Source organism: Argiope bruennichi, chromosome X2 (genome assembly GCF_947563725.1).
Source record: "Argiope bruennichi chromosome X2, qqArgBrue1.1, whole genome shotgun sequence".
NCBI classification, from domain to species: Eukaryota; Metazoa; Arthropoda; class Arachnida; order Araneae; family Araneidae; genus Argiope; species Argiope bruennichi.
Genome location: NC_079163.1, coordinates 83,884,306 through 83,910,740, shown reverse-complemented (window position 1 = coordinate 83,910,740; position 26,435 = coordinate 83,884,306). Strand labels below are relative to the sequence as shown.

At 30.9% G+C, this 26,435-nt stretch overlaps 1 long non-coding RNA gene across 1 annotated transcript; it reads left to right on the top strand.

Annotated features, from left to right (window-relative positions):
* The first annotated feature begins 5,949 nt into the window (after nt 1-5,949).
* LOC129959935 (uncharacterized) lies at nt 5,950-25,814 on the top strand. The gene is made up of 6 exons (XR_008783482.1): nt 5,950-6,163; nt 12,094-12,284; nt 21,128-21,297; nt 23,118-23,231; nt 23,987-24,069; nt 25,004-25,814. It is a non-coding gene; the product is annotated as an uncharacterized LOC129959935 (long non-coding RNA).
* The last annotated feature ends 621 nt before the right edge of the window (nt 25,815-26,435 follow it).

Sequence of the window (26,435 nt, the reverse complement as noted above, 5' to 3'; positions counted from 1 at the left end):
TACATTATCCACGAAGAAGAACAAGGGACCAAGACTGTCACAACAAAAGATGTTATCAAGGAGTTGAGCAAGGCTTTCAAATGAAACGGAGAATTATAGAATATCAAACATCTAGTTACCCATCCAGTATGACAAAATAGCGACTTTGAGGAGTGAATATTTAGACATTCATCCTTCAAATTCTTCATATTCTTTCTTAAAAAGAAAATCCTCGAAACCAGACTAATGAGGAGCTTCAAAAGAACGTTAAGACCTATCTCGCGTCACTTTTATTAACGTTTTTATGAGGGTGGGATTGAAAAACTGGCCCACCAATATTGCAAATTCCTGTGCCCTCACAACAAGTATATCGAAAACTGACAATGTTTGTACATAACTTTTGGTTATAAATTCATTTTATTCTCTAGACATATTTTTCTTATTGTCTATCGAAGCTTGAAAAAAATGACCCTCGTAAACTCTTTGAGAAAAGTAAAGAATTTTTCCATAAGTCTTATTCATATGCTATCAGCTTTGGTTTAATATGTTAAAATATTTTAAGCGTAAGTATAATGAAGATAGTAAGTAATTTTCCATTAACCTGAGATCCATTAGGATTCACTAATTAAAACATTATCACAAATGTATTGAATAAGGCGTGTGTTTCTAAGCTTTGCATGGGAAAAGGTAAGATTTTCGTAATAATGATGATATTATCATTTGAGACATTAATGCCAATAGCATTACTTACATTAAGCTTACAGAATGGTATTCAGCATTTCCTCTAAAATTCTTTTGAAGATTCAACTTCAAAAGAGGCATTCGCATAATACTTCAGTAGATTGCAAAGTCATGTAATTTATTTATTTAAACAATTAGGATTGGTTAGATTCGTAATGCGAAATTAGGCTTATTTTGGAAAACCTTTATTGATTTTAATGTCATTACATTAGCTAGGATCTTAAGAAAGGATTCGATTTTCTTATTTCTAGCATGTTTTGAAACTCCCCGAAGCTTTATTATTTATTTATTTTAGTTATCTAAATTAAAATTTGTAATTTTAATTCATTATTGAGCAAATTTGGAATATTAGCTTTCTTTGTCATTACAATGCTTTCAAAGTAAAAATTTCGTTGAAACTGAAAAAAATCTCATAATATTGAATTAGTGCAAAACTTAATTTCATAAAAAAATTTTAGATTTTACGTATTTTTTTCAGTTAACATCAAAATTATTTTATTTATGATTCGGTCTCTGTATCTATTTTGAATTTGTTTTATAATTATTTCTTATTAAAGTTCAATTAATTACCAGTCATATTAATATTTGAAAAAATAAACTATGATAACTAATAATATAACTATAAATATAATAATAATATATAATATATATCTAAAAATATAATAATAATATATAACTAATAAATAATAATATAACTAAAAATATCTATTAAAAATACTAAGATGAGCCAGAACTGAAATCAGCTGAAAAATAAAAGGAACCGATACTTATTTATTCTTTAGAAACTTCCTATCAAATGCATATTTTGTTTTTTCACAAAGGGCAATTCCTAATAAGGAAGGGAAGCATACCATTATATTTTCTTTTTCTTATCATTTCCAGATGCTGTGTTAAGTTTAATTCAAAAACTTTTTCCTATGTTTAATATCAATATTCTTTATATTGATCCTAAAGAACTCGAAGTATACCTCTGATTAATAGCCGTAAGGACTGTAGAATATTATTTTGTATTGAAAGCACTATATGCAATATTATTAAATCGGAGTATACTTATTCTTCAGTGTTTGAGAAAATATGCGAATGTGTAAAGGACAGAACGCCGGTGGTCAATGAACGGTTTGATGGGTATGAATTTTATGTAAAACCGAATATTTAGCGAAAAAGAAACAACAATTATCTGTAGCATTCCTATGTCCGAATATTTCCATCCCAGCAGCACAACTGGTGTGCGGCTAAAATACTGTGTATTCTTGACAACTTCTCAAATATATTTAGCCAAATAGTGCCCTTAATGACAAAGCAAATAACATAAGTTGAATGCTAAATTTCAGATGTAAACAAAAAATCGTTATGTTTCCTCAGCTGCACTATAGCCTAGATCTTTCTCCATGCGATATCCGGCTATTTCCAATATTTAAAAAAAGTATCACTTTATTGGAATTTTGCATCAGATAGTGAGTTCCATATTGTAATATAATTTTTTTAAAAGTATTTCCAGCAAAAAGGTTTCAGAAAAACGTGCTCTCTATTGTATAACCCAAGCTCGTACTTAAGTTTTAAATTAAATAATTATGACAGCAGTAGATAATAATTTTTGAAATTTGAATATGTCCTTCTCTATTATTTGCAAATTTAATCTACACAGTTTACATCATTGTCGGATAGCCAGAGAATGTTGCTTAGAAACCTGATTACCATTGGATTCAGGACAACTTTGTTCATTTGTAACATTTCCATTCGATGTAATGTTTTGAAGAAGAACAAGCGAAACCTACCAATAAGAATGAATACAAAATGTACACTCTTAGAGAAAATATGAAATAAATTAAAGCAAATAACTGAAATATAAAGTCATAAAATCGTCATGAAACAAGTATTTTAACTACTTTATTTTTTAAAAAAAATTTTGGCGTTCAAATAACGCAAAACTACTGTTTATTGTCTGGCAAAAGAATGTCAGATTTACGTTTATGGAGCTTAAATCAAAAAGAATAATTGATTATTAGAAAACTGAAATTATTAAATATATGGTTATTCATGCGTAAATAATGTAAACATATATATCAATGTAATCAGAATTTAATAAAATATATGTAGTTTTCTTTACGTTTTAAGAATTTTTCAAATTAAATTATTAATCATAATATACAATTTTAAGAAATTGTGATTAAATTTTATAAAATGTTAAATTAATATTATTATTTTAATTTTGTTTGAATTTTAAACAAAGATAATTATCGTTAATTAGCTCTATAACATTTTATAAACATTTTCTTGATTTTATTTCCTTTTCTGAATATACTGAACGAGATTAACAAGCATATATTGTCGGGAAGTGTCTTTTTATTCTTATTTCCGTAAGAATTCAAAGTATATTTTTTGTTTCAGAAATATATTTTTTTCAGATTCAGGCCTATTTTCTGATGAACTCATAATAAAGAACCGAAAATCTGAGCTAAAACTTTTTTCCTTAATTCCCTGACCTTAATTATGCGACAGTGTATAATGCCAACGAATTTAGCACCAGCCTGGTTGAAATAAATTCTGGATTCATCTGATCTAGAAGCATTAATCATTCAGAGACAAAACTGAGATTCTGCGATTAAGAAATCATGGACATAAGTAGTTTATATTTTCCTGTACTCATATAATGCTGCTGCATCTTCCCAAAAATACATAGTAAACTATTGCTTCTGTCAATTTACGTAAGATGTCTCTGACATTTTCAGATAAAGTCTTATTGAATTCAATTAATAATTGATAATTCTTCATTTCACTTAATTTATTCCCGCAGGACTAACCAAAATGATACGGCAACAGTGGTGTAGTGGTTATCAGGTTTGAAACCTGATTCCAATGAAAAACCGAGGTGTAAACGATTTGGTGCTCTTTAAATCAGCCGAAAAGAAATGATCTCTCACTGTTGTGATACGAAAAGAGAGGTGTCATCTCATGTATCGTCCTCATCATATGGCCACGGTTCAAAATCTTAAAGTCTGTCCCAAAATAACTTCGTGCCGCTTCAAAACGGGGTGTTATTCTAACTAAACTAAGCTAAAATGTAGCCCAAATATTTAGTATTTACATTAGAATAAATCATTAACTTCTAAACTATTGATGGTATATTTTGATGTTTTTGAATGAAAAAACTGATTATTACATTTTGTTACCATTACGTATATGAAATGAAGGATAAATTCTCATTTATCATTAAAAATTTTAAATTATAATAAAATGTAAATTTTCACTTTTAAATGTCTATATATTTTTTTAGGTTCAAATCAACTTCAGTAGTTTTCCATAAAATGTTTTGCATCAAAATAGGTGAATACTGATGAGACCTCATTGCTACAAATGATACGCCATATACACATTTCTGGTAAACATTTCGGTCCATCGGAAGTTCCCATTGGAAAACGGATACCAATGTCTCAATAGATTATGATGAGTTTTATAATGAATTATGCCTTATTTCAATTATGATTCCCTATCCCAATTCTTCGCAAGTAATTCTAAAACTTTAAATTAATGTAAGCCATTGCAAATATTTTCGTAAAATGTTAAAAATTATTAGTAAAGACATGGAAACGTTAATTCAATCATAAATCCTTTTTATTACATTTTTAAATTTAAAATGTTAAAGAATCCAAACAATTAGCCGCTGTGAAAAAATCTTAACACTGCCCTGTTATTTAAGACAGATCTTGTAATTTTTTTTGTTTGCTGATGAATCATTTTAAGATGACAAAGACAACATCTGAGCCGTAATCAAAGACTTGAAATTTTTACTCTAACATGTGCAAATTTAACTCCTGTCTACACACACATATAATAGACTTTCGGTGGAAGTGGTTCTCGAAATCGCAATCCTTCGATCCTTAAATAGAAACCTGACCACCAGGACATCGAGACCCAACATAGGCAAAAAAAGTTTTAGCTTTCTGAAATCAATAATAAAAATGATTTGGGTTCGATTGACATTATCCAATCGCACTATGTTTTCAATTCTCATGCGGATTAACTCGTACAAAACATACCAGAAAGATAGCAATATGCAAATCAAAACTACTTTACTTTGTTTTTACTTGGCAACGCAGTTCATGTCTTTGCGCTATCATAATTTGAAATGTTTTTCATATAGTTTAATGTATCTACTTTTACTATTTGTTCTACGAAATCTTCAGTAATAGTTTCCGGCCTAAGTGAAGATTAGTGTGCACCAGCCGATTATCGCCAATATTGCAACCCATCGGATCCCTCTTATAGCAACCGTACTGCTGTTTTGTTTACTATTTTTTGCAATGGTTGAGTTGTACTTAAACAACAATTAAATTATGAAAATTGTTAAATTAAAAATATTAAAAAAAATATCGATTAAAGATTTTACTTTTGTTCTTTATTATAAAGAAATTTAAGCTTATAATTAAAAGTTATTTTCTTCTTTCTTTTTTTAATGTGAATACGAACAGAAAATATTTATTCTTTTGCAATTTTTAATTGTCAGTATTTGCTTTGAAAAAATCGTCTGCATTCTCACTTTCAAAGACAGCTGCAAATGGAATTCTTCGCAGTTCTCATAATTCTTTTGGTGTTATAACGGTTGGTTCCCTTCATAATTTGTTATGTCGGGATTATATCGAACATGTAGAATGGATGAAGAGAGAGTTAAATATGCATACATATATATTTTACGAGTTAATGAAATTAGGAATAGATGCTTGTTTGAAATTTTGTATTGAGAATGGTTTGATATCGAACCGCAGAATGGATGGAAGGTGAGTGGAATATATTCTTTTACAAGTTGATGAAGGTGGGGAAAGTATGTTTGTTTCAAATTTTGTATGGAGAATGTTCCGATTGCTTATTTCTCCGTTTTTTCTTTTCTGTTGGTTATGTACTGTTTCTGTTTTCCACACAGTCTTTATGTTCAATGTGCTAGCGAAGCTACTAGGTTCCCGCTCCCGCTGCTAGCGAAGCCGTAGGATGTTTTTTTAAGTTAAAATATCCTGCCCGGTGCCTTCTACAGATGCCGAAGGCATCTGTAGAAGGCACCGGGCAGTATGAAAAAAAAAAAAATACTTATCAGTAAAAAGTTCTAATTAGATGGCGGGAAATAGTAACCGTAACTGTTCGGCGGAAGTATTTGTTTATTTTGTCCGCCATCTTTATTGGCGACTTGGCATTGTTGGCGCAGCTGGGTGCACACTAAAATTCACTTTTACCTAGTTTCCAATTGAAGTTGTTGCATTGCTACACATCATTGCATGAACTTTGTCAAATATTAGTGTTGCGGAAACTTCAAAGCTGTATTTTTAACGTTTAGCAAAAATTTGTGGTCACGCACTGATATTCGGCAGAAGAGTGCTATATGGTTACTATCTAGTAACAATTAAAGACATTAAACGGCTGAAAATATTGCTTGGGTAACAGTACGAACACACCAGTAAGTTTCATTTACCTATTTATTTTTTGCTTGTTAAAAAATAGGAAGTATTAGTTATTAATCTGCACTCTTTGAATCATAATATTTAACATGCTAATTGTTAGTTATAGTTGTAATACTGTTCTGAAATCTCAATGTCCGCCCTGAAAAAATCTGATTATCATGTAGTGCATAAGATAAAATAACGTTATATTTTTTTATCTATAAACCATCTTTTAAGAACACGTTGGGGTAATTTATGAATAATCCATTACAGCAGTAACAATAAATAGCTACAACCGTAAGTCATTATTACGAATATAAGTTATATTCTCATTTTTTTCTATAAGACATATTCAACGGGAGATCTATTTATTTTGTATAATATCAAACTGCACCTCTGTAAAGAATTTTTTCACCCCTTCACTCAGTGGCTGGAAATGTTGCATCTAATTAAGTTATGAGTAAACCCAAATTGTTACTAATGGCTTCAAAATTTTTAACAATTATCAAATGTGATTTTGCAATATTTTCACCAATTATATAATACAGGAGTATGATGTAATCTTAAATCTTATTCCATATATTACTAATGTTTAAGAAACTTACGGAATCTCATCTCAATGGGATTTTATGTATGATTCAAGATGAGAGACCGTCTAGAGCCAGAATCTGAGCTCTTTCTTATAGCTTTGATACTGTAGTTGGTAAATCTTTTCTAGCCCTCATTTGAGTTTGTATATTATAATTATTCAGATTCATAATATCTTTTTAAAGTTGATTCGTCACTTAATCAATTTAGTTTTTATTTTTGTAACAATGTTTGTATTTATAAACGGGAAATATTTTCTGTTGCATTCGAATATTAAATCTCCATTTTAATATTTTTATATATGCATTATTGGATCAAGCGAACTCGGATTCTTTCGGATTTACATATTCGAATTTTTCCAAAACTACACTTGAAAGTCATCTATCTGGAGAATGCTTCAAATCGGATTTTTTAATGATCGACAACATGGGTATTTCAGATGGTTCACAAGAAACTGTTCAAAGATTTCAATTCACTCCGTTTCACAAAATGCTGATAATGATTTATGAGACCTATAAATTATTGGTTTGTTAATAAACTCTTCAGGAAATGCTTGTATGCATATCATATATTCGATAAAATTAAGGTTCTCTTTACAAACGCAAATTTTTTCAACTTCTCTTTGCTTATAATACGCAGTTTTATCAAAAAAATTGAGCTAAACTTACAGGATTCAACAAGCCCGAAAAAATAAGTATTGGAATTCAAAAATAAGTTACTCAAAATTTAAATAACTGCAGTACATAATCTTTGCATATTAGAAACAAAATAGGGTTTTTTTTCATAATTTCAAAATAAAAGGATGAATGATAGAAAAATTCTAAATGAAAACATTGAAGACTCAAAGATATTGATTTTGCTCCTTAAGACATATTAAATGAGTTTTTGCGCCAATAGATTTTTAACTTGAATCTTCAGTATAATTGTTTAAATACTAGAAATTCACTACATAAATGAACTAAATTTAGTGTATTAGACATTTTGAATTATAAATTCAACTGTGACATTTGATTTTTATAACAAAATGCAGCCTGTTATGTACTGTTGAATAAAAACATCCGAACAAAGTGGAAATAATTCAAATAATGGTTTGAAGTATTTGCTACAATAACAGCTATTACTCCAAGATAAATGTTATCTATTGGGTTAGTTTTTGGGATTGTGTATCCCAAATAAAGTTTAAAAAACTACTGAAATTATTTGTTCTGTTGCAACAAATACGCATTACTTTGAATAAACCGGAATGAACTAGTTAAATTTCGTATGTTTCAGTGACGTATCAGAACGTCATGCGCGTCTTTGCTCGAACAAATGACATACTGATACGTCAAAGGTAGCCAAAGGGTTAAGAAAGCATGTCTTTTAAATTTGCATATTTAAGTTAGTTTTAAGAAATTACATGCACATATGTGTTCAGTGCAACCACAGCTATTGTTGAAAGTTGCAATTCATCAGCTTCTTCTGAAACGAGATCAGCGCAAATAGATTTCTGGTTATAGCCTAGATTAATCGTGTCCAAACTTTCAGATTAAAATTCAGTTTTAAACTGTTTATGGTTCAGATTAAAAGATGATCCTTCTACCCTTTCGTATTTATATTTTCAAATTTCTCTAAGTATCCAGGTACTTTTGATTGTATAATGAATTATTTAAATATATAGTGTATTTACTATTGATATACTGGACTTTAACTGATCTTGCTAAAATTCTGATGGATTAATCCACTCATTTAAAATTTGCAATTATTTTAAATTTGTGTATCCATTTTATTGCTTGTTATTTTTTGAAAAATGAATTATCGGTAACCTGTTTCTTGCTTCCATCCCAACTCATAAAGATCAAGCTGAACTCCAGAAGATATTAGTATTTCAACACTCCAGATATCATTTATTTGAAGACAATACTAATAAAATGACTTTTATAGGCTTGTTAAAATGGAAAAATAACTTATCAATTTTTTAAGATTACAGTAAAAATCGTAAATGCATTTGAATCAGGTGAAAATACTTAATTTGAAGTTCAGATCACATTAGATCTGAATTTCGTGTAATGAGTAATCAGGAATTTTTATTTGATATCCACCAAGGCATTCTATCTTTCTTCAAATGTCTTCTGTACCATTTGCTTTCAAAACCTTATTTTGGCCTCCAAAATTCAATTTTTTGATAAACTTTCTTTATTTTTATTTTTCTATTGTCTTAAAATTAACTATGAAAATAAACATGTGATTCTGATAAATATTCTAAGTAATTTAAAATTCTGATCTTAATTATATTTCGACTTTAAATGAATATCCAAGAATCTTTAATTGTATTGCTTTTATTTCTTCATAATGTTGCTTTATTTTTTGTAATATATCCTCAACATTTTACTACATTAATGAAATGGAATATGAAAATATTTTTTGAACTTTCTAGTCTAACAAATCGAGGGTACCAGTTGGAAAATTCAGGGTGAGATTTTATGATATCGGGGTATTTTTAGAATGTTCGATCAATAAAATATTAAAACGGAATAACCAGTTAATTCCCCGAAAATATCCCTCAAACTTTCAACATATCTTGTAATTTGTTACTTTCGTGGAGATTTCATACGCTGCACTCGGTAAGGCATTCGCGAGGCGAGGGTTCGACCATAGAAAATTTAAAATTTGTTTCTCAAATTATTTCAAATTTACAAATGTTTTCGAGTTATGTTATAATTTTTTTATTTCAAATGTTTATGCGTACAATACTTGAATTATAAATAGAATTGAATTTCTGAACGTTAAGATAATAAAAATGTAACTTTAGCAATGATTAATAATTTATGTATCTAAAATAATAGTTTTATATTTTTGAATTTTAATAGATTAATTACTTGTACTTTTTCTTCGAAACCGTATTTACTTCGAAATTAAAGAGAACACATAATTTATTAAAAACATAGCAAACGATGGTAACGGTATTAAGATGTCGAATACGTAGACGAGTGGTCCAAAATTTTAACACTAAAAAGCATAACGAAAAAGAATGCGAACGAATTTTTACCAAAACGCATTCTGTAAGAAAAATTTACGAAGTAACAAAAACAGACCAATATGTTTTTGAAAATTACACTAGATTGTGAAATTTTTCTGCAGGAAGAATTTCTGCGGGAATTGTGTTAATACTTTCAACAATTCTTGTTATAGAAGCAGACGAAACGTGACAATTTCCGGATTTGCAGTGATTGGAATTTTGTTCTTTAATTCATAATAAATATTTAAAGTTTTACGAAGTGAAAATATTTTCAAATAGGACTAATGTAGTTGTATCGGAGATTGGAGATGAAATTAAGCTAGAGTGAAGTATCGAAGATGAAATAAAAAAAAAAAATTTATAATGGAAGTTTGCTAACTAAATTTCATTGCATCAAAATCCTTAAATTCAGTATCACATTAAGCAATTGTGATTAGTTAAGAAATTTAGAAACGTAGAATAAGTATCCAGAATTAATGAAATATTTTTATTGTAAAATCGGGTAATATTTATCAGAATTAAAATTTATCTGTGGAAATTATAGAATTATTTTTAGCAAATAATAAAATTTTAATTCTAAATTTAAAGCAATAAATTTTGGTTTATAACTCAAATAAAACCGAAATAAACGCTTTTTTTACATAAAAAGGAATAACGCAAATTAAATATTTATAAATTGTTAATTTAAAAGAAGTTTACGGGACTTTTCCAGGATCGAATCGTGGCTCCGCGGTCGCTAAGCAAATGTCAAACTGATTACTTTGTCTTGACGCTTGTTAATAATACAGGTATGCTGAACGTTTGAAGGACATTTTATGAGAATAGTCTGACTATTGAGCTTTTAAATAATATACATTTTAAAAGTATGCTGCCACTATAATAACTCATCCTGAATATAATTTTCTAACCTGTGTCCGTTCTCATTAAATAGTTCATAATTCATGGTTTTGAAATTGAATCACAAATATTTTTCAAATTGATTTCTAACGTTTTCTCTGCAAAACCGATTTTAATTGGCAGTTTAAAAAAATCTGGTTTTCAAATCTTGCATTGTCATCGGTTCAAAACTGACCTCAATACAACAGTTAAAAACTCGCTACAAAATTTCATACTTGGAAACGTGAAAGATTTTGAAAAATAAAGCATTTAGGAATAAAGAATTATACTGCCGCTGAATGATCAGTACTGCTTGATTGTTATTGGTATTGAAATTAAGTGTCTGTACTATTAAACTGCAGTTGAGAATAAGATAACTATGGAATTAATAAAGACTTTTCCTATGCTTGCTGTAAATAAAAAAAGCATCAGCTCTCGATTTAAATTTGCCTAGAAGATTTCTGAAATTAAATACTATTTTAATAAATTCAACAATGTGTCAACTCTGAACTTTTGTTGAAGCATTGGGCTTACAAAATAACTTGCGATACTCTTTGAGTGGTCTTTTGATAAACCGGTATGATTTTGCGGCAGCAGACTACTTCAATAATCGGGTTATTTGGCAGTGTATCGCTTTTCTCTTCGATTTTAAACTATTTTTTACAGCCCTTTAATTTCAACACGTGCAAATTGCTCAAAGGATTTTTTGCATAAACCCTAAGGCATTATTTTGTAAAAATGTATCTGGTGTGCAAGAATGTAAAATTAGCGTGTGTTGACTTGCTTCTTTCGGCATGCTTTAGGCGGATATTTGTGGATGGAATCCTTAATTTCCGCATGCGAACAAATCTACTAAGTTCTCTTCGGCGTTATATTATAAGAAATGCGATTGTTTGCGCAATTTAGATGCCACTTGTACTATTTCTCCTATTCCATTAGCATCATTACTTTATAAACCCCACTTGCGGCTTTTTTTAGTCCCAACTAATATTCTATTTTCTTTGCAATCTGAAATATATGCTACCAGGATACAACGGGATTTTTGCACTAAGAACAAAGATGGCGTCTCAACTTCTAATAATCCTCCCGGCGCTTCTTTTTCTTACAAAGTAACTTTTTCTAAAGCAGAAAATGTTTAAGAAATTTCAAAACTATATGAAAACACTGATAGTATAAAAATTAAATGCAATATAATTTGTATCGTTGATAGACTAACGCATTCTTGAAAAGGCATCAGCTCACTGCTAAACAGGAAAATAATTAACTGCCGCGAATAGTGATTGCGAAACGTATCTTCTGCATAACTTTAACTTTTATTATATATCAATGTATTGCATCTTTAATGGCTAAGAAACTCTTCATCTATTCTGTATCATAACATATTAATTATAATTTGAGATAGATATTTGGATATTCTTTAAATGTTGATATTAAAGAATATAGAAACGTGTTCAGTCCTTGAATTTATGAAAACATTTTTTTCAGATCCAGTATCTAAACAAGCTGATTTTGCAAAGCGCCTCTTCAGGCCACTTGTATGTACAGTTTCCAGTTATACGGCAACTATCATATGGGAAAGAAAAAAGCTTTCAAGATGCCTACTAAAATGGAATTTGAAAAAGTTGTCTATCAATAGAATGCGGATATCTCCCTGATACAGCCAGCTCTGCTCCTTTGTCAGTGATAGCGCTTTCATAACAATCACTTCTCGCTCTTATGACGTTAAGTATAAAACCTCAATTTTGAAATCGTATAATTTTGATATTAGACTTTAGAACATTCCAAGTAATTCAGATGGGATACCGGTGTTTTATTAATACCTATAAGTTATCTGGTAATCCAAATCTTAAATTGCAGAATCTGTGCACCACCAAAAAAGGAAAATTTTAAACAATTCTACTGCATTGAACTGCTGCTAGAAACTTAATCCCTTAAGAACAGTTAGATTTTTTGAACTTATAAATTAATAAGTTATAATTATATTTAAAGTTTTAATTATATTGCTTCGGATATCAAATGTTCAATTGTTAATATAAAGTTATTTTTGTAAAAACTGAAATTCTTTCCTCGAAAAATTTCTCGTTCTAGTAGGATAGATTCACCTTTCCTGAGCAATCTTCTGGATTCTACTTTTATTTCTTGCCTTTAATTTCAAATAAACGGATTTAATACTCGTATTATACTATTTAACTATTTGTTTATAGGATGCGACGTATAAATATCGGCAGAGATCATCTTTATTATCTAATAGCTATTACATTGTGTATTAATGCATTAAAATGGGAATTTACTGCTTTTTTCACCCTTAAGTCAAAACAATGTGATTGAAAAAACGTCATCCCAACTAGCAAAATAAGAGTTTTTGATAGACTACGCTCGAAAGGTTATAGTGAATATATTGACTGATTGCTCTGAGGAATATTTATATGCGTCTGATGTTAGAAATATACGAAAACAGTTTGAATGAATTGGCATGGTGAAATTACAGTATTTTAATTATTCCAAGAAGCTCAGATTCAGGCTTTCATCATCAGTAAAACAGTTACTCTGAATATTTTTTAACTAGAAAAACGCAGAAAAAGAAGGAAATGTAAAAACTGATCTAAATTTTACAGGACAGTTTAGGAAAGATGCACAGTGTTCAAAATTCTTGTCTCAGCAAAATTCGAAGAATTGGTGTTGGCAGTTTGAGCCAAAATTGCAAAAGCTTAAAGATTGAGAGTCAAGGGAACCATTTCTGACATAAAAGGGAAGTATCGGGGTTCAAAGAAGCAGAAACCACATTGCGAAAACACAGCATTCATTTTAAAATGTACACGAGATCTGTTCACGTTCCTGAAACAAATGTTTCGTTTATATATGGGGATCTTTCAAAATTCTTTAAAATGTGTCTTGTAATAACATCGCGATTTCATCCGACAGCAATTGAAAAGGGTTGGGCTTAAGTTTTCTATTCCTTCATTCACTGTAAACATGGCCTCATGCAGAATTAAAACAACTGAAGGGAGCAAAAGAATAAGCAGTACGATAAAAGGACATGGAATAGTTCTACACGACGAAATAAAAACATGAAATCATAGGCTTCAATGTTTTCACCAGATGGTGATCAAAACTTTTACTGTCCAACAATTCTAATGTCTAGAACATTTATTGTAGGCTCTGAGCCAACTATGTACACAAGGTGAATGTTGAGTCCTGATCATCGATATTTTTCTTAGGTTTTTTTCAGTGTACAAACTGAATTAGATATAACTATAAGTAAAATAACAATTTAAAGAATGTATGCGTTTGAATTGATTGAAATAAGCAAAGCTTGAGTGCATTGGAGACGAGAAATCCGGTTTTGCGATGTGTAAAAGTAAATATGCGAAATGCTTCGTTTTAAAAGGAAATTCAGGAATTTCTGATAATGTTTTATTTTGCATTCCTTCTAGTATTCTATTTGAAAATCGAAAAACAAACGATTGCTTTTTTTTCTATTTTTATCGTCAAGGCGGTCTTGTTTTGTGCAGGCAAGAATGGGGGAAACTGTGAAGGTTAGTTTGCATTGTAGAAATATAAATGCCCTAAGTGTTACAAATTCGCACTTAATGATAATTAACTCGGTTAATTAAATATTTTTGAAATCGGATAATTTTTTATACAAACTTATTGAAATTTTTTGTAACGGAAGTTATTAATTTTGTCAACTACAACTGACAATAAGAAATAGCTAAATCTAAACGTAAAATTAGCCAAGATTGCATCTCATATTAATGACTTACTTTTCGCCTTAATTCTAATTTACAGATTAATTTTATTGAAACATTCTGAAAAAATCTTTTAGTTTCGCTGAAAATATTTATTCAATAATGTAATAGCAATTTAAAAATGTCTTGTGACGAAGACATTCTATGATTTTACTCCGTCTTTATTCGAATGTTTTGATGAAGTCGGAAATTAATGACGGAAAATTCTATTTATTCATTTCTATATAAAATTATCTGCAGTGTTAAATAGTAAATTCATTTAATGTCTTTGTTTAAAAATTTGTATTCCATCTGGTTGCTCTGAATTATTCTATGTTAGATCATGACCGTATCGTATATTATGTTCTCTAAAATTTTACCAGTGCCTTCTAAATTTTTCTGCTTTTGTGCTAACAAAATTTCTCACGTTTTCATCAAATCCATTCAAGTTGGTATTAAAAAACTTAAATGTTGTAATGGTTACATTTTTTTAACTTAAATGCCTCCCGCGTTTTACTTTTTGCTCGAAAAGAGTGCCAAAGAATTAAAGATAAATTACGACTGTACCGATAATCAACCAACTCAATTACTCTAATAGTTATTGGTCATCCTAACACGAGAATGGTACAAAGAAAACACTAAGTATTTCATCCTTAGTTTATCCTTCATTTTTAGAATATAGGAATATTCAGATTCGTTGGAAAGTGATTTAATCACATTTGAAAAATACACTTAACCACTAAGATCAAATCCTGGGTTGGGAATGTCTGAAGACGAGCCTTTTAATATTTCGGATGTAGTAAAATAAATAAGTTCGAAATGTGCCTATAGTGTAGAATTAAAAATTCTAAGATGTTTCGTAGTTTCCGCCCCCCCCCCCCAGTGCGTGTTTGAGCTGGAGCTTTAATCTTCCTGCAATAACCATTATTAATACTGAAAGTACTGCCTGGATTTCCTTAACTTGTCAATTTTTTCTGAGCAGTAAATTCACGGTTTCATATGTGTTGGGTTTTAGTCAACTCCAAACTGCCTGAAAGTTTACGTTTTGAAAATATTTATCTAAATTTGTTTTTCTAACATTAGTTATTTAAAATTCGTTAAAATATAATGCCAATAAAATAGTCTGAGTCATAAAATAGTCCTTCTCCCTATCATACGACATTATCTCGAATAGCAAGCCGCAAGATGGGAAGCATGTTTTCTTATTTGATACCTAATTTTCCGAATATCATGTGGAATTTACTCTAATTTTCACACCATGATAAACTGAATTTTTTAATCGCTTCTGTAGGAATTATTCACTTCCATTGGGTTAGTGTCTAGTGAATTAAATCCGAAAGTTAGAACTGAAATATCTAAAGAGGGAAGAAAGCGAATGAGGTAATAGTTAAGATAATATATTTGAGTCCTTTAACTATTCTTAATTTATGTCAACGGAAACAAAATACATCCCCACATATTGAGTTCGTGCTTAACTGAGTGGGCCGTTTCTTAATGAGGCATAAAAATTAATGTAGTTCCTTCTAAATAATGAAGCTTAATATGTCGGAACAACGCTAATCTTCAAAGAGTAAGTATAAAAATGAAGAGAATATGCGATTCGAAATTGTTTGAATTTGCCTTGATGTGAAAGATTCGGGACGGTATGGGAAATGATTGAATAGTGTGCGTTTTTATTCGGAGGCTGAGGGCAGTGTGCGAAATGAATAGTGCGCGTTTTTGATGCTGTAGAGGGGAGTGGTGGTGTGGGAAATGAATGAATAGTGTGCGCTTTTGGTGTGCAAGTGGGGAGTGATGGTGTGGGAATTGAATGAATAGTGTGCGCTTTTGGTGTGCAAGTGGGGAGTGATGGTGTGGGAATTGAATGAATAGTGTGCGCTTTTGGTGTGCAAGTGGGGAGTGATGGTGTGGGAATTGAATGAATAGTGTGCGCTTTTGGTGTGCAAGTGGGGAGTGATGGTGTGGGAATTGAATGAATAGTGTGCGCTTTTGGTGTGCAAGTGGGGGGTGAGGGTGTGGGAATTGAATGAATAGTGTGCGCTTTTGGTGTGCAAGTGGGGGGTGAGGGTGTGGGAATTGAATGAATAGTGTGCGTTTTTGGTGTGCAAGTGGGGCGTGAGGGTGTGGGAATTGAATGAATAGTGTGCGTTTTTGGTGTGCAAGTGGGGCGTGAGGGTGTGGGAATTGAATGAATAGTGTGCGTTTTTGGTGTGCAAGTGGGGCGTGAGGGTGTGGGAATTGAATGAATAGTGTGCGTTTTTGGTGTGCAAGTGGGGCGTGAGGGTGTGGGAATTGAATGAATAGTGTGCGTTTTTGGTGTGCAAGTGGGGCGTGAGGGTGTGGGAATTGAATGAATAGTGTGCGTTTTTGGTGTGCAAGTGGGGCGTGAGGGTGTGGGAATTGAATGAATAGTGTGCGTTTTTGGTGTGCAAGTGGGGAGTGAGGGTGTGGGAATTGAAGGAATAGTGTGCGCTACTGTGGAGGATTCGGGGCAGTATGGGAAATGAATGAATGTGCTTTTGATGTGGAGGAGTCGGGAAGGTATGGGAAATGAATGAATGTGCTTTTGATGTGGAGGAGTCGGGAAGGTATGGGAAATGAATGAATGCATGTGCTTTTGATGTGGAGGAGTCGGGAAGGTATGGGAAATGAATGAATGCATGTGCTTTTGATGTGGAGGAGTCGGGAAGGTATGGGAAATGAATGAATGCATGTGCTTTTGATGTGGAGGAGTCGGGAAGGTATGGGAAATGAATGAATGCATGTGCTTTTGATGTGGAGGAGTCGGGAAGGTATGGGAAATGAATGAATGCATGTGCTTTTGATGTGGAGGAGTCGGGAAGGTATGGGAAATGAATGAATGCATGTGCTTTTGATGTGGAGGAGTCGGGAAGGTATGGGAAATGAATGAATGCATGTGCTTTTGATGTGGAGGAGTCGGGAAGGTATGGGAAATGAATGAATGAATGTGCTTTTGATGTGGAGGAGTCGGGGAGGTATGGGAAATGAATGAATGAATGTGCTTTTGATGTGGAGGAGTCGGGGAGGTATGAGAAGTGAATGCACATTATTCTTTGAACAGTGCAATTATAGGGGCAATACTTATTCATAAAGAGGTATGGTTCATGAGTGGAAGTATATCGTTACGTTAAAAGACGAGAGGGAAGCGAGTAACTGCAGAGAATGAATCTAAACTAATAAAACAAGGCATGTAGATACGGAATGGAGTGTGATAAATTTATAAAAATATGACGATTCTTTCTGCGGAAAAAATGTCTTAATATGGAAAAGGTTCATTCTGATCGAAGAACGAGAAACGAATAAAACTAAAATATTTAGAATAGTATCAGTCTTCTGTTAAACTCTTCTACTTTGTTTAAAGAAGCATGAGAAACCAACAATAATTTGTAATTTCTGTAGAGAAAGCGGCGAAAAAGTGGTCAATATGTACATTTACGAGGAAAAAAAAAGTTTAAAAATACGAGTATGGTTTCTAGTACAGAGTTGTGATACATGATAAACGTTTAGAAGCAAATATAATTCTTTCGATACCTTTGTGTTTAGAGAATGCGGATGAAAAAAAAAATATCCACATTGAATCTGCTAAATTTGTTTTAAATAGAACAGGGGGCATATGAATTTGTCATAACCTCGTTTATATCTTAAGTTAATACATAAGGAATAGTTAATTTCCACAAAATTTAACTTCTTTATTGCTGAGAGTTAACCATTAACCGGATGTTATTAAATTAGATTAGATTGTTTAAAGAAATAGAAGTTAGAAAAAATAGTAAATAATATCTCATAATCTTGAGAACTTTGAAAAATGTAACTGTTTGATTTTTTCAATTTCATTCTAAAACAATATTAGCGGGGTACGAACAAATTGCGAAATATGCATTTTATATTTCAAACCTTCTTAGCAGGAATTTTTGGTACTTCGAATATTGTAAATTTATCTGAAAAGGGATAAAATCATGGAAGTTCATACACAGGCATTACGATATTGCATTACCTCAATTTCTTTGTGTAAATTTTTTTGAAGCACATTTCAAATTAATCTAAATTACGTTAAAGTTTTTAAGTATTAATATATTACTTGGTACCATTCTCCATGCCCATTGAGAGATCGGATAATTTTTTTAGTTGCCTCTCGAGTAAACCCCTTTTCCTGTTTTATTGCTGTTTCAAAAATTTATGACTACTTATAGAGCAAGGAATTTCTAGTTTACTCATAAATAATGACGTAAATTATGATTTAGTTTTAAGAAATCTAAGTTTTTTACTTCAAATACTTTCGGTAAAATTAAGATGAAAATTAAGATGCTACGAAAATTTTCCCTTTCCCTTTATTCTATGACTAAATAAATACCTGGCTTGCATATAAAACTTAAATAACATCTGCCAATGGACGTGGAAGGAATATATTTTTCTATTTGACCAAAGCAGAACTTGATCTGTTGTAAAATAATAAGGGAAAAATCTTAAATTATTTTAAGATGGGACCTAAATGCCTGCAATTATTTTCAGAGATTACACATTTTTCAATTATCCCGAAAGCAATGAAACGTTTTCGTAAGAAAGAAAATAACTATGGATTTTACACAAGATTAGAGAATTATTTGACTTTTCACTCATGCTTATGGGCTCAATATTCGTATCGCACCTAATCTACCTCAATCCAATTTTAACTTTCTTATTGCAAGATAATCCACCTCATTCTGTAGCAATTCGACAAATCTACATAAAGGAATATGAAGTATAGGAAACCAATTTTAAACTTGCCAGGTTATGTTTTTAATAAATTTTAAAATTTGATTTATTGCCTTCTATATTTAAGAGGGGATATTAAATGTCTTGCAGTTTAACTACATAAATTGCGTTAACACAAGATTGCATATTTATATAAAAAAAAAGAGTAATCTGATTTTTTTTTCGATCTGCAATTCTGATTATCGGTAGAAATATAAATTGTCTTTTAGCAAAAATTGCAGAAACTTCTATATAAAATGGAGTATTCCCATTTGGTTACTTTGGAAACATTATGAAATAAGATTTATTTTCGATTATTGAAACGGGACTTTTAATTATTTCTCTTATTTTAAGTGCATGCATTCATAAAATCGCTGTAGTTTTATTTAAAACTGCATATATCCAACCCATCTTTTACATTGCATAGGAAAATTGACAAGCACATAAAATGTACATGACGAGGATTTGTAGGGCAACTGTCTGCAATTGACAATGAGCTTGCATAAACAGCTTCTTGCTTGAAGTTGCAGATATTAGCCAATAAAATTACATTCGAGCTAGTGCAAAATAATAAATTAAATTTTTCAAATGCACTTTGTAGCGCCGAATTTTTCCTGCCCTTTCATCACACAGTAAATTGTTCTGCTCTTTTTAATTGCTTCAACTGTTTTAGGGGCCGTGTTTACACCTGATGAAGGAAAGTTAGAAAATGTTACCCCCTCCTGGGTTTGGCATTAAAACTGTCTCTTCAAATGTATTCTTGGAGATATTTTCCCTATTCATAATCGCAAGATTTGTTTAGGAATCCAAGTCCCTCGCAAATTTTAGACTGAATGCTGTGTCTTTTGTAACTGTATATCCCTTACTTTTAGACCTTTTTACCACAGAAAGGACCTTTCTTAACTGTTATTCTTCGAACTTTTGCAATTTTCACTTTAATTGCGTAATAGTCCAGACTCTGTTCAGAAAGGGAATCCAAAGAGTAAATTGAACGAAATCAGACTCCATCGTAAAATCTGTAAGGGAAAAAACAAACAATAGCACAATATCCAAAGATCCTAGCATAATATTCGTGCTGATAGCTCTTTTATATCTTAAAGTTCTGAGTATGTGTTTTATCCAAAGAATAATTCTTTGTAATTCATAAAGTAAAATTCGGGTTCCCTCATGACTAATAAATTTAAGCATTAATAAATTTAAATATTAATTTTACTTTGGAGTATCTTTCTTACTTAGGAGTATCATTTTTCCCCACTGAGCAGTACACACATGAATGTTCAATAGTGGAAATATAATTTGACGATGGCTAATTTTAAGGAACTTACTGTGCTCTAAAGATATAAATGTTACGAGAATTTTTTATTTATTGAAGTTAAAGCTTAGCACATTCCATCAATCTTGAATGAGCTTAAGCATTGGCGATAAAATAAGAGTAAGAATGAGTTAAGTTGAATAAATTGTCTATTTTAACTAGTCTAAATTTTTAAATAGGAACCGTTGTCTACACTTTTTTTCTGAATAATTCTTTTAATCTTCTCCTGCACATTTCTCTACATCCCTGGTCTAATATTCTTCCTTCTCTCCTCATCCGAATTAAAGGTGCTTCAATAGCACCGATAAAGAAAACACAGTGGATGTGATGAACATCTAAGAACATATTCCTCTGAACTCGTCCGTTTAAAATTGTATTTCAAGGAAACGGAACATTTTTTTGCACTATTCTCATTTGCAGTCGAAATAAAACATTCTTTTTTCCCCTTTCCCGAGAAAGCCTTTATCTGACTCCTGCATCAAATTGCAAATATTTGATATTTAAATCTCCAAGTTAAAGCAGCTATTAATTAGAAAGGCAAATCACTTGGACACCAATTTTTACCTTGGTTTTACATGGATTGAAATAATACTGTGAAATGTCTCATAAGATGCAATCTTATTTGGAAGTTAAATTCTTTTGTCAAGAACCAAATCTTCCATACATTGGGAGAGTGAGAATTCATCTTTGTCAAAATTAAGATCATATATATTAGGATGTGGTTCAGGATCAATTTATCTTCTGTTCGTAATAACTGAACTGAATGCTGTAGTATGAAAACTTTTACATACGCCCATTTCTCCATGATGAATTTCGCCTCTAATGATCGCTGCCTTTTCAATTCGAAGACCAACTTCAGCAAATGGATCGATGTGAGCTCTCCCTGGTGTTAAAAAGGTAAGGCTTTCTGTTATTGGATGGCGCGACGATTTAAAATTAATGTCGATTTAAATGTAAATTAGAAAAGATTACAACAGAAATAATTCTGTGTATTTGCCATTCATTACTGACTTTCAATGTACAAACTGTCTATCGGTTATCTTCGAATTAGCTAAATCAACTTGGTTACTACCCTAATAGCTCAAAATACCCAACAATATTACTATATAATCTTAGAATTGTCTGGAATTCAAAATATCATAAAACATTTCGGGTATATTGAATCCTCAGCTAATAGGGAATGAAAGAAAATAAGTGCCCTTGAAAAAGGTGAGTACATGCACTTAATTCATTTTGATTTCAAGTTTTTTTAAGAGTAATATGAACTTAAATCTTGCTATTCTGCATTTATTTTTAATTTTTTCACAATAATTAAAGAACAAAACTGCAAATTTCTTTGGACAAATCATTTTTATTCTGCATATATATTTTTCTTGGGAGTTCATATGTTACGATACATAAAATGTTACTCTGATATAGGGTACGATTTATTGACCATGACTCGATAAGGATAATTAAAATTTATTTGAACTCTCATTAAAGGGAGCTTAATCTCCTTCAATTTCCCCGATATCCATATTGAGATTAGATTAATTTTATACGTCTCTGTCTTGCTGATAAGGTCTGTTGCTACTCAAACGGTATTTTTGACTTATATTACAATCAATATATGTGATTATTCCTTAAAGCGGAAAAGATAACTGTGTCTGAACATCTATCATATAAATTCCAGAAACCAAAGAACTAACACTTTCAAAATTTTAATGGCAAACTAGAAAATTACTGCCAGAAAGTGAAACTTTCGCTGTGCTCGGTTTTCTAAGATGTTAAATACTGTATCTAATTTTTTTATAGTTTCGTGGGTTGACGATATTTATCAACGAACTTCAATATTATGCAACAGTCAAAAATTAGCCTCTAATAATTTTTATTTTTCTAGGTTCATCTGCGTTTCGATTAAGACAAGATCTTTAAACATGTGCTTTAGAGATGCAATATCATTGTGATGTAGCTTTGAATTTCGAAGACAACAAAATACTATACAAAAGGTAGTTGTTCAGAAGTTCTCATGCAATGTCAGTTTTTATATCGTGATATTGTTCCACGCTAAGCTAAGGCTTTGATTTCTGGAAATTATAAAAATATCTAAGCAAGGAATGTGCAATCTTTCTACTGAAGCTGCTTTTGAAAGCAGAAGCACTGTGAAGATGTTGTTGCCCTCATTTCAGTACAGATGGGTATCGCCTCAACTTCTTTCACAAGAAATTCTTTAGATAATTTCATTAATGCTGTCGTAGCGCTCAGCTGAAGAGCAGGAAAATTGTTCCTCTGAGAGAATGTTTTCGCCAATTTTTAAATTTCCTAGTTTATTATCCAAAGACGTTTTTTTTTCTGTATGGACGTCGCAGAAAACTTTAAAATTACTACCTTTTCGTGGCCTTTCTTCCCTCAGTCACTATAGCAATTTAATTTACTTGGATTTTCTACTTGTTTAGAAATTTTCGTTTCAACTACAAATGTCGGCAGCTCAAATTATGTTAACCTCAATGACGTTGCCTTGAATTCTTTACATCCCTCAAACTGAACTTCAAAAATATTAGATATGACAGAATCTGCAAAGAGACTAACATAATAGTTTTTATCGATTTTATATTTTTAAATGATCTAAATCTATTTAAATGGTGGTAGACAATGAGTTATCTAGAATTCTCGTAATTAAATTTATCTTTCATGGCTAACAAACTTATTGATCAATGATTACTGCTTTTACATTGCAGATCGGAAGCCATTTCATCATTTTTCCGAACGTACTGGTTTCTGGTGAATGAAACAGACTTTCTGTCGGCTCAATTCATGGAGCTTGCCGGGCTTTTTCAAGAATTTTTGATAACGTAAGTTTTCATAGATCAGGCTTAGCAAGATCGGTTAACTTCATATGAGACTGCCATTCCTTTTTTAAAAATCGTATATGCCAAAGGTCTAACTAGAAGTCCATTTTAACATGCCTATATTTTCAAATTTACATTATCTACAATCATTCCTCACAGATTACCACTAGATTATTCGTTTTATCATCTTTCGGTTACTTCTTCTCGTCCTAATTCTAATATCCTTTGTCTGATTATCCGGACTGAATATTAAACAGCAATGAAAAAGAAACATAAAACATGTTCCAGTGAAACTGTTAATTCTTTCGTTTAAACTTGCTTGTGTGATGGGAAAGAACAAATCTTCCAATAATTTTAAATCCAATCAGATTATTTGTAGCTTAAATTCAAGGTGTCGTCTTAAACTATTCAAATAAAAATATTGCATTGAATCGGTTTCTCTGAAATTCAAGTATCCTTCTCCAAAGTAGCGGTTAATTAAAGATGCAATTAGCAATATGCATGTCGAATTGATTTATCGTGTATTATCTTTTTAAATGAAATGAAATACTGCGAAATAGCTCGTATAATATGTACTATTTTGAGGAGGAATTAGTTTAATTCATTTCAATATTCCATTTAATTAGAAGAGCGAGAATTCATGTACGTACGATTTTCACTTGAGAAAATTAAGATCATCAAGGGAATAGCTTATTTTGTTTTATAAACTTAGAGAATGATGCAGTGTAAATGCTTGTATTGGACTCTTTTCCTCCTAGATCGTCCACAGGAGTTACAGCCTTCTAAATCGATTCATTACTTCCAAAAATGGATAGTTTGAATTGCTCCTGATGAGAAATAGGTAAGGCATTTTCAGGCACAAATAATGACACAGAAATGATAGTTTTTATTGCATGTTGAATATTTATCGGTCATATTGATCCTTATTTAACAAATAGTTTATAAGTTACATCAGTTACCTTCGAATAAGACGAGCTACATGGGCTACTGAAACTTAAATAAGAGGAACAATCGAAACTATCTCTACATTTATTATTCCAATTATTTCCAAATCATATAACCAATTAAAATTGATTTTATTAATGTGACTAAACCTTGTAATTCTGCATTTATTTTAAATAACTACATTTTCATCATAATTATGATTAGATTTTTACACAAACCATATTTACTTTTATTCTGAATGTAATTTTTTCTGCTTGAGGATTACGTATCTTCAAACATTTAAATTCTGCTGCAGTGGATGTATGATTCTTTTTATTATATCAAGTCGTGCTTTTCCCAATCAGCCGAAATGTTAGATTGGTTATAACACTAAACACTATTGATTAATATTAATGTTTTATAGAAAACTCTTTAAAAAAACCCATTTTTCTTCCAATATAAATGTATACTTTTTAAAATCAAAGTAAAAATTCATGTTCTCTTTTGCCGATAAGGAATCATTTGTTGCTCAAATTCCTTCCTGATCAATATTCCACCTAACTTACATAATTATTATTTAAATAATTCTGAGAATATATCAATATACTAAAGCATATATTGCGCATTAAATATTTTAAACTAAAGAACCAAAAAAATATTGTGAAACATTTAATGCCAAACTTGAATATTTGTGTCAGCAAATCGAGTGTCTACTTTGCTCATAATCATCGATGTCGAAATAGCAATTTTTTCCGAATGGTTTCTGTGTCCTAACAAAATTGAATGTTTGTCAATAATCAAATTATTTTCAATAATGGATTAATACATTTTCTATGTTCTTATTTATCTAGATTCAATGATGTTAAGGACAAGGTACGATTTCTTAACTAAAGCTCTATAAAGATAGAATTCGAAATATAGCCCAGGTTTTTCAACTTTGTTGGTCAACAAAAGATGGTTTTGCTGGTAAAAGTGTCGGCAGATTTTAAATTTACCACATTGTTCCAAGTTGAATATAAGACTTTGATAGCCATAAATAATGAAAATGGATAACGTCTCCAATTGAAGAAAGTGAAGTGTCCTATAATCTTTCAACTAAAGCTTTTGTTGGAAAGTAAAATACTGGTGAAATGTTGTTGCCCCTATATCAAGTGCAGATGGTGAGAACTTTTATAAATTATTTTCAAAGACATCCATCGACTTATTGTATTTAACTCGCTTAATTTCTGAAACTTATGAACTCCTTCATAATGATTCCTTTCATTATGAATTTTCTTCATTGAAGCAGTGCATGCATATATGGCAGCATGCCACAGTTTCTAATGTTTTTATGATTCTCTGTTTATATATATATTATTGAAATTTTGTTAGTTTCTTTTTGAAATTTTGAAAATAGCAGCAATTGCCACAAAAAAATCTTACAGCAGCCGGATTCGGATTCAATTTTGTGTACTTTAAGCATACTTTCAGCCTTGAAAAATTGAACTCGATATTGAAGCATTTTTGTGCTACAGATAAAATTGTGTATTGGTAACTTTTATTTTTCCGTGGTGTTTTAAAATGTCATGATTTTCCCCCTGCATGTGGATAAACAGAAATGGCTTTTCTCATTCGAAACGTAATATTACCAAATGCAGCAATACTTAAACAGGCTAATTGGCTCTATTAAATTTCAAGGCTATTCGAACTCCCTAAATTTATTTTAAAGCTGCTAATTTCAGTTCAGCACACCAATTAAAGCTCTTTATGCGTATAAGTATTGTCCAGGTATTATGCATGAAAATTTCTTTGAGTGTTTATAAAAAGTGCTTTATTAATAATTAAGAAATTATCTGCGTTTTAGAAATAAGTTGTCCTTCTGTTCTCTTTCATAACGAATAACATACACTAATGAGATAGAAAGGTTTTATTGCTGTGCCATTAAGGCAATTAAAAAAAACAACTGTAAGACAACACATTTAAGTTACTAATCTGGTTTAGAATAGATTATACTTTTGTAGCATAATTTAGGAGATTGTCACCGAATCCTTCATTAACCAAATTCAATATATTGAAATTGCGCATTTGTGGTCTTCAAATATGACTCTACCCTGATCTATGGAAGAATTGCTGATTTTCAATTTAACGATGCGAACAAAAAATGACTTGACTTATATTTGCATCAAGCTAACAAACATCCAAATTTTTTTTTGCAAAATATCAGTCTTCATATAAAAGTCTGAAGCAATCGTAAGATGTGATAAAAGCGGACATTTCCACTGGTTAATCTATTCAAGCATGTTG